Below are 20,556 nucleotides of genomic sequence, written 5' to 3'. Positions count from 1 at the left end.
CACATGTTGATTCACTACAAACTGGATACTTTATTTAGTCACTACATACACGCTCACAGAACATAATACATATCACATATGACCTGCAAAGAAAAGTGATAGATTAAGTTGTACACTCTAATAATAAAGGGGTTGACATCACCTTGGTCGTATGTAGCCTGCACTCAATGGTCATCTAGGTTCCCTTCTCGTCTGTGCCTCGGCTTCGCCTGGAAGTCACACCTCCGCAGTCACGGATCTACTCCCTTCTCCTTCTCCGAGTCACTGGGACCTCTTCCTCATCGGCTACTCTCTTTTCTTTGGCTATTCTGTTAGAAGAATATCTATCTCTCGGTTTTTCTCCACCTTCAGGTTTGTCATCTGTCTTCCCTGGAATAAGTAGTAGCTTTACTGCTAACGGCCAGGTGCCGCCTACAGACTAAAAGCAAGTGCCAGTATCTGCCTCAGACTTTCACTAATATAGAGGTGCATTTTCTCATGGAAAATTCCAGCCCGTAACCTGCCGCCCACCAAATTCTTGTACCTCCCCGTACCAAGGACACGTTCCCAGGCGGCCGGCCTGATGTAGTGTCTTCGGCATGAAGAAAAATACAATCCTTCGATAAGGGCCGGCCTGAACCGGTTCTCTCCAAGCGAATAACACCTCGTAACTAAAACATCACCCTCGACCTAGAAACTTTCCAAGCTGCCGGAGAGGAAAGAAAGATGGAGTCTCTCCCGTTTAAGGCCTACCAGGCCTGGATTCAGCACGACTCCATGAAATACCCTCACTATAGAACAGATTACCCCTAATACTAACGGATCTATCCTCTAGGATATATGTGCAAACCCTAATCTATGGGGAAGAACACAGGATCATGTCGAAGTGCCTAATAAATAGGCTCTATACACTACTCTAACCCTTAGACTTGGATGGAAAGAGACTGAAGTCACATTAGTCCCCTTAATCACAAGAGAGCCGGGAAAATCGAGCAGTACAGACGCGTGTTAGACCTGTCTGCTTCTGAGAGTCCCCTCACACCATGATTTATTTTGTTCCCCCGTGCCTCCTAAAATTTGTCGCTTTTTATTTGTCTACCAGGACCTTTTTGTGTGTTGTCCCATGGGGCTAGATGCTCCTTGACGCTCAGTTGCTCACCAAGTTCCTAGCACCTATGTACAAGGCGCCTGACGGAACCGGTGGCATTACACACTGAGGTTGTCAACCCTAAAATGGTGGACACCATTGTCCCCTATGAGAGTGACTCCCATTGGAGTCCTTCTGACCTCTGACCCTTTGGAGGTTTTGGCGCACTTTGTGTAACCTGCAAACCTGACAGGAATCCCCTCAGAAGTTACAAGTACACAAAATGGCTGCCTTAGGAAGCCCAGTATGGTGGCTCCTAATGACCAAAAAGACACCTTGGAAGGGCCATGTCATTGACACAGCCAGGGAAGGTTCTAGAACCTTCTGGCTCGTGCTGGCACCCCAGGGCACTGGCTATAAAAGGCCCAGTCCCTGGCGGCCATGATGAGAAAAAGTGGAGAAGAGAAGAAACATAGAAGAGGACTTGACACCAGATTGACACCTGCCCTGTTCCCCCCCCCCTGAGGCAGCTGATAGCGCAGGCAGAAGTACAGCCAAGGTTGTTGGCGTGGACCCTGACTGGCGTTCCAGTCAGAAGCGCGAGCAGTGACCTCTCGCCTTCAGCGCCTGGCCAGCGAGTGCCCAATTGCCCCTCAGAGACTTTGGCCATAGTTAGAGCCTCCCCGCCTCCCCCAGTGGTGAGATCGCGACTGCGACCCTTGACAGGGCCCCTTCAACTTAAGTGCCTCCTGGCGGGCGTTCGGACGTCTCCGAACCCACCGCCGTCGAAGCGCTGATCGTGGACAGAAGGTGAGGTGCTGCGCTGGGGCGGGGAAAGGCTGGCCTTCATTTGGGTGAGAGTACCGTCTCTGCCCTGCCCGCGTGACTTGGGGACTGTTGTTGTGGGCGGGAGCCCCCCCGTGAGTGAGATCGGAGGGAGGATCGCGGAGCCCCTGGAACCCCCCTTCGCCCTTGGGAGAAGGGCCATACTGACTGGAGCGCTTACTGGCGCAGCTAAAGTGAGGTGGGACCGTCTCTTCCCCTGAAGTTGCCGCATTGTTCCGGGACTGAGGTGCGGCTCAAATTTTGAACTGTGCGCGCAGGTAGTTTGACCCCTCCGGCAGCCCGTTCGACGGTCTGAGGACTCGTGAACTGAAGCCGCCTTCGGAGACCCCGCCTGCGTTGACAGAAGCGCACAGACTTCTCCGGCCGCAGTAGTATTAAACCGGCTGGCCGCGGAGTGTAATTGCCGTAGTCATTGTATGTCTTTATCTTCCAGATACACGCGCAATATGCTTTAAGTGCAACTAAAGGATTATCACGAGTATCTTGTGCCCAGAGAGCCCGAACCCGTGAACACTTCAAAAACTGTAAGAGCGCGCAATCCGCATTAAATGGCAATCTAAATGTGTTTACCCTGAAAGTGATTAATTGGTGGCAGCGATACCAGTATGACCCTGAGATATTTATGTGAAACGATCGGTATCTAACTTGCTATGCAACTGTGATGTTTTGCTGATATTTATTCCAGTCATTGCTGATATTTATTCCAAATGTATTGAATCCTGATATTTATCCAGTATATTTATTTATTAGAGTCCAACCATTTATTCCTACGCAACCAGTACACAGCTAATCAAACCCATGTAAGAAAGGTGAATGTGATTAACTAATTGAACTTCTTCCAACCCAGAGAACTTTTACATAAACGAAACGTATTTTTCTATAACAGTGGTGTGGTGTCCTTCTTTTTATGTGGTGTGCAGGGAGTTATTATTTGGACATAGCCGGCTTAACACAACAGCCTTCTACCGCCTTGTCACTCGAGCCAAGCTACCCCCCTTTGTGCTGGGCTTGCCCATCGCAGGTCCAACAGAGAGACACATAGATAGCCATTTAGTGGCGGATTTATACAAAGTGAAAACATAAAACCTGGAGACATTGCAGCTTTCCCACTTAATGGTGTGATCCTGGGCAAATATTTTTGTTTTCCAAAACTCATTTTTCTTCATATTTGTGCATGAAAGCACATTCAAATACTGAATCAGAAAACCAACTATACAAAAACCTATTTTTGTGTTTGATAGATTAGACTAATGTTGCTCTATAATAATCTGGGCCACATACATGGTCCATGTGACAACTGCCTTGTCTGTTGGCTCACTAATGGCACAGTCACCAGTATGAGGATGGGGGCAGGAATTACTCCAAAATCATGTTTTAAAACTTTTAACTACAAGTGCTTCTCGGTGCAGCACTTTATTGTAACATGTTAAAGAAATACCGTTGTTTGAATTTTGAAGAGACTGTATCATATTTTACATGATGTTTGTTGTATGTTTTACATAGCAAACATTTTCAGGGCTCTGCTCATGCTTCGGCTCTAAGAGCCAAGCCAGACCCGTAGTTCTGTGGCAGGGCTCTCTCTCTGTTAATTTGTGGCCTGGCCCACCACTACCCCCAACACACAGCGCCCTATTACAGTTTTAAAGACAGTGAAAAAAAAAATTACAACGTTCCGACGTTGAAATGGAGGAAGCACTTAACATCTGCCTTCTTCATGGCATCTTCTGCCGTGACTGGAAGGGCCAGAGGTCGCGTTTGGGTGGGCCTCGCAACAACGTCATCTGTGATACTTGATTTTGCGCATACACACGCATTAAAGTTTTAGACAAGAGGGTCTCACAAAGGGGCTACAGAAACACTCCCACTATTCCTCTTCGACCTGCTTCCAGTCCTCGGGTCGCTGACAGATGATGCTGTCCCTGTCCCGCAGCCTCAGTGTGTCACCAGTAGATGGCACTGCGGCTTCGCTTCCTGCTAGAGTCCTCCTCTTGCAGCTTTAGTGGGAGCCACGGCCTGCACCCCCTCCTGTGGCCTTCGCAAGATTTGTACTGCTGTGTACTACCAATGACAGCTTCGCAACATGGCAAAAACCAACTGATGCAGCCATGGGGCAACTAGAAGTCATGAGCAGCAGTAGGGGCAGGGTGGGGATGGTGAGACCATGCAGGACCAACGAAATTCAACATGAGGAAGGTGTTGGATGGCTTGACTGCCTCCTCCGCTTCCTCATTCCCTCACTACAGAAGCATGGGAGCAAGAAGGCAGAGGCCGCCAGAAGCCTGCAATTCCGGTTCTACGGAATGAGGCAGAGGGGAAGGGGGAGCAGCTGCCATTAGAAGTGTGAGCACCAAAGGCACCAGTTCCTACAGCATGCCCCTAACCAGCACTCTGCGCCTGCCACCTACCAGCAGTTAGCGTCAATCACACACACATATGGAGGAGGCATGTGTACAGCAGGGCATGATGCACACTGTATCTCTATAGAGTACCCCGTTGAATTCCCAACATTACGCATGTACTGACAGACCAAAACAGGAGTAAAGTGATTTAGAATAATTAATTTTAAAAGCGTTGCATCGTAACATGCAATTGCATGTCTCCGGGTACTATGATAAGCACTCATATAGCACGGAGACAGAGGGGACATTTTTTGTGCAACATTTTAAAAACTATAAGTATTAGGGCTATGCTACATTTGCGTATTATTATAATGCATGCTTATATACGTTTTTGAACGTAAATTCATTTTCAGTACTTAGCATACTGTTGTCTTCCTCTATTTTCTGGTCGATATCAGAATCGTCGACACCATAAACAAGCATTGCCAAAGCCAATAAGTTTAGTATACAACTCAAAATGCAAGCCGGATCTGTTGGCATTGCCAATGCATGTTTCTGTTGTCACCTGCTTACATATATCTATGTGAAGTTATCAGGATGCACATCCCATGATATGGTGGTCATCAATCAAGTTTTTTCTGCACTAGGAAGCTTGCTTTTGTCACCATAACCGCAGCTCTAATATAATATTGTATCTCCTGAGAGGTAAAATCTGATAAAATCCGACTGGAGGACTGATTATGCGTTTGTCATTGCTCGGGCTTTTTTGTTGCGCGAGTCCCTTCTGTAAACCCTGCGTCTCTCACGGATACCTTCAAGAGCCTGTAAACTCGCTCCATAGCAATGACATCCAGTCCTCCTCCTATCTGTCGTGCTTTGATTGGGAAATACAGTGCCTTCAGACATCTCAACAGGACACAATAATGAGTGGAGCATCTAGAACCAGCAGGCTCCCTTGGGACTTTACCAGTGTACTGATTGGCTGCTCACTTATGTCTCTGCCTGGGTGTTAGACCTGGTACCTTTGGCGTGGTTTACCCCCTAACTTTTTGCCTTCAGACCTACTGTTTTTGCTGACTTTTGTTTTTGCTACCTTAGGACTCTGCACACTTTATCATAGCTAACCAGTGCTAAAGTGCTTCTGCTCTCTCCTTAAAACATGTTGAAATGGCTTATACCCAATTGGTAAATTTAACTTACTTGTACGCCCCTAGTAAAGTGGCACTACCTCTCCCCAGGGCCTGTAAATTAAATACTACTAGAGGGTCTGTAGCACTTATTGTGCAACCCACTTAAGTAGCACTTTAAACATGTCTCAGGCCTATGTGTGTGCAGTTTTAAACTGCCATTTCGACCACGCAAAAGAAACCTTTTGCCAAAAAAGACCCAAACCTTCCTTTTTAATACATATAAGTCACTCCTAATGTAGGCCCTGGACAGCCCAAGGGTAGGGTGCAGTGTATTAAAACAATTGGACATGTACTTTTACGTTTTACAGGTCCTGGTAGAGAAAAACTTATTTTTTTTTACTACTGCAAGGATACCATTGGAATTACCTGATTACATTTTATATGTGTAATTTCAAAATGGGAACAGGTAACCCCCTCAGGTTTGGTGTCTCTGGAATCGCAATTTAACATCCTAAACCATGGTGAAGTCGGATTTTAAATTACAATTCAGAAAATGCCACTTCTAGAAAGTTACTAAATAGAGAAAAATACCTTTCCTGATTAAATCTGAAACAACAAATTACTCACATTATCAAGAATTTCATGTACAATGATCACTTAGAATTAATCAACATTGATTTTGATGTTATCCTTCATTTTGTAGAGAATATTTGTGTATCATACACACCAAGAAAATATAACATTTCACTCCTTTGCATTTTTTGAATTACTGACCCGCCTTGGTTTTCAAAGTCAAGGTTCCCCCAGTTCTATGTCCTGAAGAGACCCTTTAATTAAGTGGGTCGAAACGTATCGGCATGTTAAACTACGGAGTTGAATTAATAAAACTGCACAAGGAGTTAACCCTTAAAAAAACAGGGTCTCTCCCTACATAAAGGACTTCTGTCAACTCTTATTTTGTATAAAATGGTGTTCGGACAGTTAAATTGGGATATTCATTCCGTGCTATTTAGTTTAATTAAATTGAACTGGACTGGAGTAATGCTCCAAATATTGTGATTTAATTTATAAATTTTGCACTTTGTGGTGTAGGTTTTGCACAAATTAATGTTTTGTAGGTTTAATTAACATTGTAAAAATCTTTAATTTAGTATTTTCCTGTTGTGTATGATACACAAAAATTCTCTCAAAAATGAAGAATAAGATGAAAACCAATGTTGATTAATCGAAGTGATCATGTAAATTGAATTCTTGATCATGTGAGTAATTTGTTGCTTCAAATTGAATCAGGCAATGTATATTTCTTTATGTATTAACTATTTGTCGTCCAACCTCCCTCAACGTTAAGGATCAAACCCCTTTGGCATAATTACTTCTAGAAAGTTGGCATTTTCAAGCCTTAGCTATTTGGTACCTGCAGCCTGTTACTAGGTCACATGAATTGGTGTGGGTGACAGTTAGGCTTTGTGTATTCCTCCTAAACAACCATACACAATGGGCACTGTAGTTAGTCTGGAGCCAGGGCAGGAAGGCAGGGCACCTGTTCACTTCATAAGCATGCCTTTAGAAGGTTCTCCACGCTTCAGAGGCACAAAGGGGTATAAATACTGGACCTCAGACACCACCACTTCAGTACATTTCTGGACCTGTGGATACTCTGCCAGGAATTAGGACTGCTGTGCTGCTGAAAGGACTGACACTCTTCTGGACTGCTGTTCTGTAGACTGTTGCCCCGATGTACTGACCTGCTGCCCTCTTGCCAGGGTGAGAAGGACTGGGCCTGCATCTCGTTAACCCAGAACCCAGAATCCAGAGTGACTCCAAGAGCTATTTGGCTGGTCTCCTGATCGGAAGCCTCAGGGACATAATAGGCATCCAACAACCTTGCACCTGCACCTGGACTTTGGCATCTTTGAGCCTACTCTGCCAGGTGGAGCCACCCCAGTCCTGACCCTTGGAAGTGGGGTTAAGGTACCCTGCCACCCTCTGTGAATCCAGCAGAACCAATGCATCTCCTCTGCTGCTTTTTCTCTGCTGCTGCATGGATTTGACATGTTGTAAAGACTCGCATTGCCACTGCAGCCCACATTGCCTCTGGAACTGCCACTGCGCGATGGAGCCCTGGCCCGGGCCCTCGCATCTCTTGTCGATGACAGCCTCAGCGAAGACAACAGACTCCACATCACAGCCTCACAGCTCCCCTGGAACCGATGCCCTGCCCAGACCACGCGCTACATCCTTGACGCTGGACTTCAGAACTCAAGCCCCATTGACTGCATACTCGACAACGATACAGGGACTCGCATCGCAGCCTCGCCGTATCTCAGAACTGGTGTATCACTTCAGCTGAGCAACGCATCTTTGACGCAGATCCTCGCAACGCGCCTCATACCGGGTTATAAGGTACTCGCTCCATGCAGCCGGCCTGCGCTACACAGTGGCCGGCCTGAACTTGTGACTTTGTCCCAGTACGTCACAACCAGATTTCCACAGTTGGTGCTTTGTGCTTTTTGTGTTAAATTCACTCAAATCTGTAAAATTGTTTTTCTCCAGTTCTACAGATTGGATTTTGTCGTTTTGGTCTTGTTTTATTTATTAAAAATAAGTCTATTTGTCTAACTTGCTGTGGGATCCATTTTGTGTGGTGTTTTTACTTTATTACTGTTTTAAGTATTGCACAAATACTTTAGACATTGCCTCTAAGTTAAGCGTGACTGCTCTGTGCCAAGCTATAAGGGGGTTGAGGCAGGTTTATTTGGGGTTTGCTTGTGCCTTATCCTGACAAAGATTGTGGTCACACCCCAGTCAATCAACAACATAATTTCTCACACTGGGTAGTTAGAGTTTGTGACAGTGGGGTCTGGTTTGAAACTGTGTCCGTTGATCCTGCAACTCTGGAAGTTGGGCCTGTGGATTTTGGAGAACCAATGCTGGAAATCCAAAGGACTAGCTCTATAAAAACCTTGATAATTTGGAGTTTTTCTCGAGAAATGCAAGACAGCAGCAATAGTACTGCCATATTCCATAGTTCTGTTCTCCTGTGAAATCTGTGTCAGAAATGTGCTCATTCCATATACATTGAGCAACGAGTTACTATAGGGGTGAATCCTGCGCTTAATATTCTTGATGCTGTGACCTTGCAACCAGAAACTACATCTCACAATATGCCTTGTATAGCGTTATTCCCAAAGATTACCAGAGCAGTGATGAGGCAACACCCCCATCAGATCACCAGCTGGAGGTGGGAATGCCCCCTTTTATTATAAAAGTAGAGCTGCTCACAACTGGTCCGTCAAGGGTTTGTAAAGCTAAAGCCAGTTTTTGGAGAGGAAAACATCTGAATTTGTTCTTCAGGTTTTCTGGCCGCCATCTAAGAAAACAACTGCCAAACCCTTGCAGGAGCTTCCTCTGTTCTAACAGTCAACTGTATGTATTGCTTGTGGGTCCAGTTTGCCCGATTCTGGTTCGAAGCTTCTTTAGATTGAAGTGTGTTTTATTCTTGACTTTTCCAGACTCTTGAAATGTTTCCCACGGTGTCGGTGCAGCAGTAAAACTGGAGGCTGCATTCCAGGTCTTGAAAATGCATGTTTCTGGTGACACTCAGGCCCCTGTGCAAAGAAACAGTTACTGTACACTCGAAACAGCATAATGAGATATGATTTTCCGAGAAAGAATCCCTGTTGATTCACATTTTTTACCTGCATTTGTTAAACACCCTGCATTCTCTGCAGGTTATCCTGTTGGTCTCCCTCGAGAGTTTCCTACCCCAACTTCATGTGTTGATACAGGCTGTGTGCACTTGAGCAATATCCTCTGTATTTCGTGATAGTAGTCTTGTTTTGTTTTTTATTGTTGAGGCGTCATCTTTATATGCCTGTGCTATGTTCTTTCATATCACCTGAGCCTGACAGTAAAGTCTTTAGACCTCAATGCTCTAGTTGCTAGCAGGTATCTGAAGTCCATTCCCTCTTGTATTGCTTGAGCACTAGACACGAATGAGCCGTGTGCAATCTTGCCACAGATTTGTGGAGGCGATATTACAAACTAAATGTTGTGGTAGCATATGTAAAAAAATCAGAAAATAGGGGAGAGAAAGAGGGAAAAAGCTAGGTCCACCCTCCTGTATCAATCGTAAACCAATAACATCCGAGATCTCGGATAAAGAACATAGCTAAGGAGCACTGTTTTATGAGTGACTATGTGTAGTGCAGTGGTATAAGTGGAGTGGGTGAGTTAAAAATATCTAACTAGGGACCCCTGACCGACCCCGTTTTTAATATATCAAATAGGGGCCTGAATAAAGTTATTTTACCCACTAGTTAGATAATTTTAACTCACCCACTCTACTTATACCACTGCACTACACATAGTTACTCACAAAACAGTGCTCCTACGTAGTGTCGCAAGTCATAGCACGCCCCAACCTGCAGCGGGTTGGGATGGCCCCTATGATGAAGCATGTCACAGTGGGGAAACCCTGGTGAGTGAGGGGACTCAAGAAAGGACATTTTTCCTTTCATGCCATGTTTTTTCTGACTCTGAGCAAAAAAAAAACTTTTTCCTTAGCTAGGTTCTTTATCCGAGATCTCGGATGTTTTTGTTGTGCTAGCATATGTCCCAGCTATTGTGCTGCAGGCTATCTCCCACAAAAGAAACTACGTCTTCAGACGTTGTTCTTCATGTTTAATACTAGTGCTATGTGGAGTGTGGGTCACATTAGCAAGTGTAGTTCACCCGCTGTGGCTTCCCAACCCCTGTGACTACACATTTGTGTTAGCCTGCACACATATTGGTTTCCAAAGGTTCTAGATCTGCATTCCCACTTTACACGAGTTGGTGTTACCTCCTTTGTCCATCTGTGTAGTCATCCAGATGGTTAAACTATGAGGGCTAGGAGTACACAGCTACCACACCCCTCTTAAGTGAAAGCTGTTCTCTCCAACAGTTTCGTCATAGATTCCAGTATGGGTTTTTGCACCAGAGACAGCACGAGGCTTATTTAGTTAGTGCGACAATTCATCTCAAGGAGAGCCCCGTCTATTACCGATGAGCACATTTGCCCACTACAGGATAACCCCATAAGGCATTCATTCCTCCGGCCACCATCAGACTTTTTATTTCTCTAGTTATTGAGTGGTATTAAGCACGGGTCTCAAATAAGACCCCTCTAAGTTGCTTTCTCAACTTTTCTGAGGGTCTCAACATGGCTGCTGATTTGTATTAAGCATGACTGATAGTACCATGCATGTACAAGCAGTGCATATACAGGTCAGCTGCTCCGCCTTGCTGATTGCGCCCATCTTTCCTCAGCATCAAAGCCTCCAGGTTCAAATTCCCTCTGGCAACAGCTTTGGTAAAACTAATGTAAAGTCTGTTTTTTCCTCACAGCTCTCCGAAGTGACCCTGTACACTGGCAGCTTTCCAGTGTTTGTTATCCGGTGCTTGAGGGCTGTTCATAGCTCCGGGGAGGGTTGTGGCTGCCAGCTAAGGCTGAGTCGACTTACGTGAGGGAGCTACAGCTCCATACAAATACACATAGCTCTTCCTCTGATTAGTGAGGCACAAAGACTGTCCAAATCTTATTAGCAGTTTCTGGCTAGAGGGAGAGCTCGCCGGAATAAGGCACGACTTAGGTGGAGGGTGCAGACAGAGCAGGAGACAAAACTACAACACAGAATGGGGACTTCCACAACTGAACCTGGTATGCTGAGGTTGTTATGTACTTTTTCACAAATTAAAAGTCAGAACAAGCCAAGGCCGAGTCATACAGAAGGAGTGAGACCAAAATACAGGCCTCAGTGGAAGTGAAAAAAATATATCATATGGGAAAAATTCTCAAAGTTTGAACAGGTACTCCCAGCTGTGTTGTAATAGAATATCAAAGTCAGAATACTGTCAACATAAATATTGGATCCTACATATAGTTCACAAAAACATTACCATATTTGAGTCAATGACCGAAATAAAACAACCGATGGGACCATTTTCCTGTAAACGAAATTGGTGACACGATGTTTATGTCAAATGCTACTTAGGTCTACAATACTCACAAACAAAACAGTCACAGCTCTACATGGCTGTCCTTGCTTTTCCAATTGTAACTCACCTAAGAATACATCGCTCGCATCCAGCAGATCTCAAATGAAAACAATAAAAACGAAAACTATATCTTACTTCTGAATGCGTACACAGTGTGCTCAATGTAAACTTGGAAATAATCAACTAAATTGCCTTTAAAATCTTTACCACAGACAAAAGCTATGAGTGAGACACCGATGTCCATTGACACTGCGAAGAGCACAATCAAAGCAGTCAGAATGTGTTAGCCAAATAAGAAGTGTCAAAACTGTTGAAATACAATGCTGATAGCTTATTCGATTAGGTTGTCATACACAGAAGAGCAAAGACTTAAAGAGAACGGTAAAGCAAGAAAGGCGAAGAAGAGGTGAAAGGGAGGTAAAAACAGAGATGAGACAGAGAGTGACATACATGAGGTATGGAGATGTGTGAGGTCAAGAGGGAAAGGAAATGAAAGATAGGCAGAAAGAAAGATACAGAGACAAAAAGAGGAAGAGGTCAAACAGAGACAAAAAGAGGAAGAGGTCAATAGAGAAAGAGAAGTAAGGTCATAGAGTAAGTTAGACTGTTAAAAAGTGAAACGGAATGAAGAAATATAGAGAGAGAACCGGATGCGTTACACAAAGAGGGGAGAGAGAGAGACAGAGGTAAGGCAGACAAGGGAGTTAATGAGAGGTGCAGGGAAACAGAGTACGGCTTGGCAGGTAAAGAGATGATCTGGCAAGAAAATATATAGAGAGATGAGTTGCAAGGGTGAGAACGAGTGGTGGAGTAGAGAAAGGGGCAAAATACGAAGAGAGAGATGAGGGTGAGACGTGAAGCAGATGGAAGAGATATATGGGGAGGTGAGATATAGCTCGGTTAGGTACAGAGAAAGTTGAGAGATAGGTAGGTAGGTAGACAGAGGAGAAGTATTCAAAGATGTGAAGTACGAGAAAGTTGAGCTAGAATGAGGATGTACAGAGGTAGGCACATAGAACGGCAGAGCGAGGCGAGGTCATGTGAGATATTTGGGGCAGACATCTGACTTAGACATGGGTAGGGTATGGAGATTTGAGAGAGAAAAAGAGAGAGGGGGTAGGCACATAAAGATGTTGAGATAGAGAGGGGTGAAGTAGAAGACGTGAGAAAGTAAAGAGATACATGAGACAAAAATAATTTATGAATCGCCACCAACCGCAAGGCAGTACAAGGGTTAAGGTTGGGCATGACAGACAAGCACATTATGACTCCCATTACCGGTGGCCTAGTGGTGGATTCAATAATTAACACACCGTATAAAATTAAATATCCCGGTTGCAGGAATTTAACAGGTGCAATACTTATCTAATAATTTACGCTCTGCAAAATGGGATGCTGCTTACTGCATCAAAATCCACATGTCCCTGTATTTTCCGGCATTTTTCCCAAGTAAAAAGTTGAACTGCTGAAATTTCACTATGTGAGTTGATAAACTTCACCAAACGTATAATTGTGACTCCTGCGCAAACAGCGGGTGGCGCAGGGGGTCATCATTTACTGGGCCATTCATAATGCGGACCTATGCTTCAGTGAAGTGCACACGCCCACCTGTCAACTTAATACATAATCTGCTTTTAGGCACATCTCTAGTGGGATTTCTCGGTGTTCCAATCGCTTTACCAAGGGCCACTTAGAAGGTGAGTGCCCTGGCCATTTGGCGACTTAACCCATACTTTAACACATTTCTGCTCTCTTTGCCACATCTAAAAGAAACATAGCCCTGATTCATAAGGACGGAATTGTATTATAATTCAAATTAGGTGGACAGAGTCAGCTGCAAAACAAAGTGGATGTTTCCTCCTCCAAACAATGCCCTAATTGCTAGTGGCGAGGATGTTCACCTGGATAGCACCCACTGATGCCCCCAAATCAGTGAATTACATTCCAACGAGGTTGAATGCATATGCCTAAAGCAAATCACTATTCCATGCTGAATCCTAAATTTAGAAAGGGCAGGATTACGTCATAGTAGGACTGTAAGCAAGGGAAAAAGAATACAGTGATTCTGTCGAGGTGGCCTCTTCATCACACATGACTACTATAGGTATCTAAGGTTTTGTGTCCCAGCTGCCAGAACTTAAAAATATATATATATGTTTCATCCTGCCCCATTCTAAAAAAACAAAAGATGCTTTTTTATGCCATTCTGGCAATTCAGCTATCAGTGTCAAGCATTACAACTTTTCAGCTAATTGGTGGATGTCAGGGAAGACAGGCGAACACAACAGCACATTCCTCAAACTCTCCCCTTACTAACAAGGATCTGCCTACGAACTGAAGAAGATAGCCATCTGCTGATTTAGCACATAGGCAGCAGTTGACAAATACGTGAAGAAGGTAGTTAACCCCCACTGTGATTTCACAATGACAGAAGTACTTGATCTTTCTGTTAATGTATAGTGATAACTGTATAGAATAGATATGTCTTAGTTGGACGCCTGCTTGCCTTATTTTTAATTATTGTATTTCTGCAAATTGCCCACATCTCATTTCAAAGATCACATTCTCTTCTTTAAAATTAATACCACTATAATCTAGCAATATCTAATATCCTGTAAATCGTGTATTAATACTAGTAACCGTTTGCATACATTCACATACCCCATCCCACTAAAGATCATGCCTAATGCCTATTCATTTTATTACACCACCTAGAAACTAGAGTAAATGCATTGAATGGTTTTCTTAAGAGTACAGTAATAATCACAATGACCAACAATAACCACTGGAAAAAGAATAACATTGGGTTCAGCAGCAGTGTGTTGCCCAGTGTAAAGAGTTTTACCCATCTTATCAGTCGCAGTAAGCGCTATGTAAATGCAATAACAATACAATTTGAGACTACCGACTGCCTACAGGTGTTGTGGCAGACGTATGCAGAAAATAAATACTATTGTTCTCCCTCCTATGTCACCATTAAAGATTGATTTTCAAAAGTATACATTGTCAGTGCACAAAAGTGGTTTTACCAAGCATTGTGCAGCCTGAATTATATCGCAAATTTAAATTACAGACGGGGGTGGGGGGCTGATAGAAAAAGCAGTTCGATTTGGTTGTTTAACTGCAACTATTTGTTACATTTGCTCACATTACCAACAGGTAGGTTGTGTGCTCCCTGGGAATGTGTGAGGCTGGCGTTTGGGTGAAAAACAAAGGAAGACTGGGGAAGCAATTTGAAGATTAGAGTTGACTTGTAGCGTATTGCAGGCTGTACTGTTTGAAAATAGCTCTACATCCATCAATATGTTTTGCAAATATACAAACACACCAGGAGCATAGATATTGGCGTAAACGTATCCGTTCTGATATGCTCCTTAACTTACTCCTGGCAGAATAGTCGACGCCCTGGGCTCTGTACAGTTACGTCGCAGCAAGAGGAGTAAAGCAGGTTCAACTCACACATCAAATATCTCATACCAGGATAGCACACCTAGGCTTCCTGACTTATACAGTTGGTGTCCCTCATTAGCTCATGAGGACAGGCCGCGTGTTCCATTTTCAGTATATCCACAAGAGATCGGCACACTTGCATACAACAGATTTAAATAGAAATCAATTCGGTCAGTGCTTATCCTAAAAATCTAGCATACCCATGACCCGCAAAGCCCAATGCTGACTATGGTTTTCTCTTCTGCTTTGATGTATGTGATTAAGACCAAAAATGTATTATTACTGTAAAACAATCGAAAAACATATATTGCACATTGCAGTGTGCAATACAATAGGTCTATACTAAAAACAGTGACATAGCGACCGAAATTTGCAGGGGCTCTTCTAAATTCAAGAAACAAAAAATTTGTTTTTTACTCTAACCTCAATTCAAATTACTGTCTCCGCTTTATATGAACAGCATTGGATTGTGTGAGGATGTTGCAAGTACTGGGGCATGTGAAATGGGCTTGTCAGATGCACTGTGAGGCATTCGGCTGCAGTTTGCAACTGAAAATATTGCTTGCGGAACTGTATTATTAATTATCCTCATCGCAAATGAGAATGTTGGACTTCAATCCTCACTGTTACAGAACACGGACACTGTACTCGAGGAAGTCTTAAAGGTCAATACACCGCTAAAGGTGCCCACCTTTCTACTACTTACACGGACTGTTCGCGAGTTCAGCTTTACCCCCGGCGTTGGTTATTCATTTTGTAATGACATTTGTCCGCAAAGCTGATATTTCCGGGTCGCACATCGACCAATCCCAGAGTACAACATATTCTGGTAGTTGTCAGGGAATGGGAGGGACTCATATGTGTAAGGTGGTCTTGCATTGGCGGTACCTCAACCAATCCGCCGCGTTCAGAATCCAGAAGGGCTCATTGGTTGTGGAGTACCTCGGCCACGAGCGTTGTGGTGTGGGAACCTTGCTCAAGTCGTTCATCTACCACAGTGTTCACTTTGGTGCACTACTGTTTGGAGTGAGTTCGTTTGGGAGGAGTGTCTGCGGGTGAGGGGTAGATCCTTCCACGACGAACAGGGGTCCGGGGATAGCCTTTCAGGCACATTTGGCTACTGCAGGAGTGGCGCCGACAAACACAATCTTTAGATTTTTTTGTGACCATCTTTGCCGTTCCCAAACAAACTAGCAACAAGGAAAGTGTGATAACGAAGCAATTTATGTAACTCTTCACGGACAGACTGTGTTTTCGTGTAGCAGAGGTGGTTAAGATATGCCTTAAGTCAGAGGCGCAACTAGAGCCAAATTTCGGGGGGCTAAGAAAAAATTTCGGGGGGGGGGGGGGGCTGAATCTTTTAAGCCATAATGCAGAGTGGAACTGCAGGGGCTCTTAGAAGGGGTGAAACAACAGCGAGGCCTCATTGAGATGCAAATGGTCTTTTAAAGACCTGTGAAGTGCTCGGGTGCGGCTGTGTGTGCGCCGGGAAGCTGTCTCATCCCGGGCTGCCACACACGAGGGGGGAGGGAGAGGGAGGGGGGGGGGGGCTGAATCCCTTTGAGTCCAATGGGTGTTGCGCGCCTGCCTGAAGTAGATGAAAGAAAAGGTGGTCAGTTTCTACATGAACTGTGGCATAAGAAGTGTAACAGAATCATCTATAAGTGGCGTGACCTCAGTAAACATGGGGCACTCCGTATACACTGCTTTCTCACCATCACTTTGTACCCTATCCATTTGTCTTCTACTTGCCCTTTGCACCATTGCTCGCCACTATGCAATCCGTACATCTGTCCTGCAAACGCATTGTCCACTGTGCAAATGCTCCCTTTAAGATGCACATGTGCGCCCCGCAAATGCTCTCATTCCACCATACACTTGCGCCTTCCACTCTATATCCACTTTATACATTCACTCTCCATATCTGTTCTCCTCAACAACTCACTACATCTATACATCTGATCTTCTATACATTCCTTCCATATGCTCTCCAGCCTTCGCATTTGCCCTTTATCCTGTGCTTCCACTTGATCCAGCAAATTTCTTCATATTGCAAAATAAACGTATTTAACCAAAAAGTGCATATGTATATGCAAAGTAGAACGCACATTTGAATGCAATTTATAGTAGGCAATCATACCTAGACAATAAATAAGATATACTAATGTGCCGATTTAAGTTGGCTTAACTGACAAGGCCATATTAACTATAAAATAATACACTAGCATTGAAAGGCCTGTTTTCCATGTTGAGCTGTTTTTTTACACATGTTGTTTTTCTCTTTTGCTGCAGATGCTATAACTCTACAGAAGCTTTCTTTCATTGATTATGTATTTGTTTTGTATTAGACAACCAATAGTGAGTGTAGAGATGTAAGGTGGTCTAGTGGTTCGAGGGTGGAGCGTCGTGGGAGGAGGAAGAGGAGGACTGGCCGGCAGGAAGGGGCGGAGCGGAGCCGAGGGACGGCAGTCAGAGTAGGGCCATGCTTGTGACCGGTTGTAAATAAAGAATACAAAGAGAACCCATCGTGTCTGTCGTTATTGTAGGACAGCGGAGACACGACAGCTGGCGACGAGAGTGGGATGGAGCTGAACGCTCTCCCAAAACGCTGACGTACAACCGAGACTGCCGGAGGACTAGTCGCGGGAGAAGACGGCGGGAGCACCGCCACCCGCAAAACGCACCCCGAGCGTGAAGAGAGCCCAGCAGCGTGAGGAGCGAGAACGCGGAACACACCCTGCATCGGAAGAGGGCCAGCGCTCGAAGCAAAGGGCGGAAAGTGACGACGCCGGCACACGCGTCTCAAGGTGAGGGCATAGCGTGAGGACTCTTCACTCACCCGTTGCAAAGCCCCGAGTGAAGCGGAGGATGTGAGGAGGCCGAATGAGCAGTGCACAGACTGGGAATGAATGAAGACAGCACGTGTGAAGCCCCATGCACGTTACCAGCCCGGCGGCCATCTTGAAGTCAGGCGAAGTGCAAGACGTCCCATTCAAGTGCACCCGGCGGCCATTTTGAAGTCAGGCGCCATAAGAAATAAACAAGCACGAGCAAAAGCGAAGCCCACACGAGCTTAAAAGAGACAGACAACTCAAAAAAAAAAAAAAAAGGCGAGAAGACAGGAAAGACCAACTAAACAAGCATCCAACGAACAAACAAAGGGAAAACAAGTGTTCAGAGCAGACTTAACGTCACGTGAAACACGATGTCGCAACAGGGATCCCCGGTCCGCCAAGCAGCGAAACCAATCGTCATGGGACTGTCGCATCTGCGCCCTCCAGAGCCCCTGGCGCTCGTGGTTGGAAGTAGCATGGGCCCTCGCTGGGAAGAGTGGATAGAGGATTTCGAGGACTATATCAAAGGCTCCAAGGTAATGGGGGATGAAGACCAACTGATCGCACTTCGAAATCTCGTGGGGAAGGAGATCAGCAAGATGATAAAAGAAATCCCTACCGCAGATGCGGGAACATATGCCAAGGTGCGAGAGGCCCTGGATAAGAAGTTTTTGCACAAGAAGAATGTGGACTACGAACGGTATGTGTTTCAGCGAGCGCGACAGGAGAAAGATGAGGTAATGGGCTCGTACATAACGCGACTACGGCGATTGGCGCGCCACTGCAACTTCGAAGCATTCTCGACAGATGATGCGATACGGCTGCGCGTGATTGACGGCTGTCAGTCAGAGTCCCTTCGCAGGAAATTACTGAAGAAAAGCCACACCTTAGATGAAATCGAGGAACTCACGAGACTACACGACCAAACAGAGGAACAGGCCAAGACCATGGAGGCAGGGCGTACGGAGCGCAAGGAGCTAGTCTGTCAAGTACGCACCGAACGCCCCGCCAGGGATCGAGAGAACGAGAGCGGCACGCCCGACCGCCGTCGAGACACCGCCGCTTTGGACATCGACGGCCAGACTCGGGAAGGAGGAGCAGACGCCAGGATCACGGGAAGAAGACGCCAGTGCGAAGGTGCTATAGATGTGGGTATGACTTCCCACACAGCGGAACATGCCCCGCCCTAGGGCAGCAGTGCCACAAGTGTGGCCGGAGCAATCATTTTGAGACCATGTGCGGGGAGTACCGCCGTGAGAAAGACAAAGATACAACAAGGATGCCAAGAGGTGAGACGCGCCGACACCATGCGCGAGCTGTACATGACCGTCGGAAGTCATCGTCCAAATCCTCTCAGTCTAGCAGGGAGTCACGATCCTCAAGGTGGTCGAGAAGGTCACCGTCTAGAGACTCTGGGTCACCGTCAAGCGAACGAGAGTATTCCGTGGAATATGCAAACATGATTGCTGATCCAGACCAGCTGAAAAAATACCCTCGACTGGACATCAGTGTGGGCACACATCACACTAAGTTCGTAATGGACAGTGGGGCATCAATCAACTACCTCCCGGCGACAGAGTATAAGAAAATGAACCCTCGGCCCCAGCTAAACCCTGCACATGTCCGTGTCTACACCTGGATGTCCAGGAAACCGCTCCCATGTCTTGGGAAGTTCTCGACGACGCTGAGGCACCAAACAACATCTGTCCCAGCCGTGATACACGTCATCGAGGGGCCTGAAGCAGACTGTCTCCTCAGCCTACCGACGGCTGAACGGTTAAAACTGGTAGAGATACTTTACCGTGTCAGCAGTGACAACGATACCATTCACAAGTTCCCGAAGTTGTTCTCCGGGCTCGGCAAAATGAATAGAGGCCAAATTCGTCTCCACATAAATGAACAAGTCCGCCCAGTTGCCCAGCATCCACGGAAGGTACCTTTCCACCTCCAGCAAGCAGTGGAAGACGAGCTACAAGATCTGCTAAAGGCCGATATCATCGAGCGGACAGAAGGCGCCACGCCGTGGGTATCTCCAGTAGTGGTCGTACCAAAGAAAGGAACACCAGGGAAAGTCCGACTATGTGTGGACATGCGAGTGCCCAACACAGCCATCGAGAGGGAGCGTCATCCAGGGCCCCACTTGAGTGACATGATAGCTGCTCTAAATGGGGCACGGGTGTTTTCCAAATTAGACCTTAACAAAGGTTACCACCAGTTGGAACTCCACGAAGGCTCCCGATATATCACGACATTTGCAACACACCTGGGGCTGTTCAGATATAAGAGACTGAATTTTGGCATCTCATCAGCCGCAGAGATATTTCAAGAAGCTATCAGACAAACAATCCATCACATCCCTAACACGCTGAATTACAGCGATGACATCTTAGTCTACGGGGCAAACATCCAGGACCACGACACAGCCTTGGACAGAGTCTGTCACGCCCTCCTAGAAGCCAACCTCACACTCAACAGAGAGAAGTGTGAGTTCCACCAGTCGCAGCTAAAATTCTTTGGCCACATCTTCTCTGGAGCCGGGATGAAGCCAGACCCTGACAAAGTGAGCACTCTGAACAACACCAAGAGTCCACAAGACGTCAGCGATGTACGGTCCTTCCTGGGCATGGCGAGCTACTGCTCAAGGTACATTAAGGACTACGCCACACTCAGCCACCCCCTTCGAACGCTGACCAAACAGGGACAAGTGTTTGAGTGGACGTTGGAGTGTGAGCGAGCGTTTCAGGAAATCAAACAGGCCGTGGGCACAGTGGAGAGCCTGGCATAATTCAGCCCGGACCGCAAGACTGAAATAACCGTGGACGCGAGCCCCGTCGGGCTAGGTGCCATCCTGG

General features: G+C 45.8%; 1 protein-coding gene across 1 annotated transcript in view; it reads right to left on the bottom strand.

Annotated features, from left to right (window-relative positions):
• TECPR1 (tectonin beta-propeller repeat containing 1) overlaps positions 1 to 15,691 on the bottom strand; it is a 428,679-nt gene extending 412,988 nt beyond the window's left edge. Inside the window, exon 1 of the mRNA XM_085629008.1 lies at positions 15,577 to 15,691. The gene's annotated coding sequence lies outside the window, so the exon portion shown is untranslated. The remainder of the gene's footprint in view (positions 1 to 15,576) is intronic.
• Between the last annotated feature and the right edge of the window lie 4,865 nt (positions 15,692 to 20,556).

This window comes from Triturus cristatus, chromosome 10 (assembly GCF_964204655.1).
Source record: "Triturus cristatus chromosome 10, aTriCri1.1, whole genome shotgun sequence".
Taxonomy (NCBI): domain Eukaryota; kingdom Metazoa; phylum Chordata; class Amphibia; order Caudata; family Salamandridae; genus Triturus; species Triturus cristatus.
Note: the sequence above shows the minus strand (reverse complement) of the source record. Positions and strands in the feature narration are given on the sequence as shown.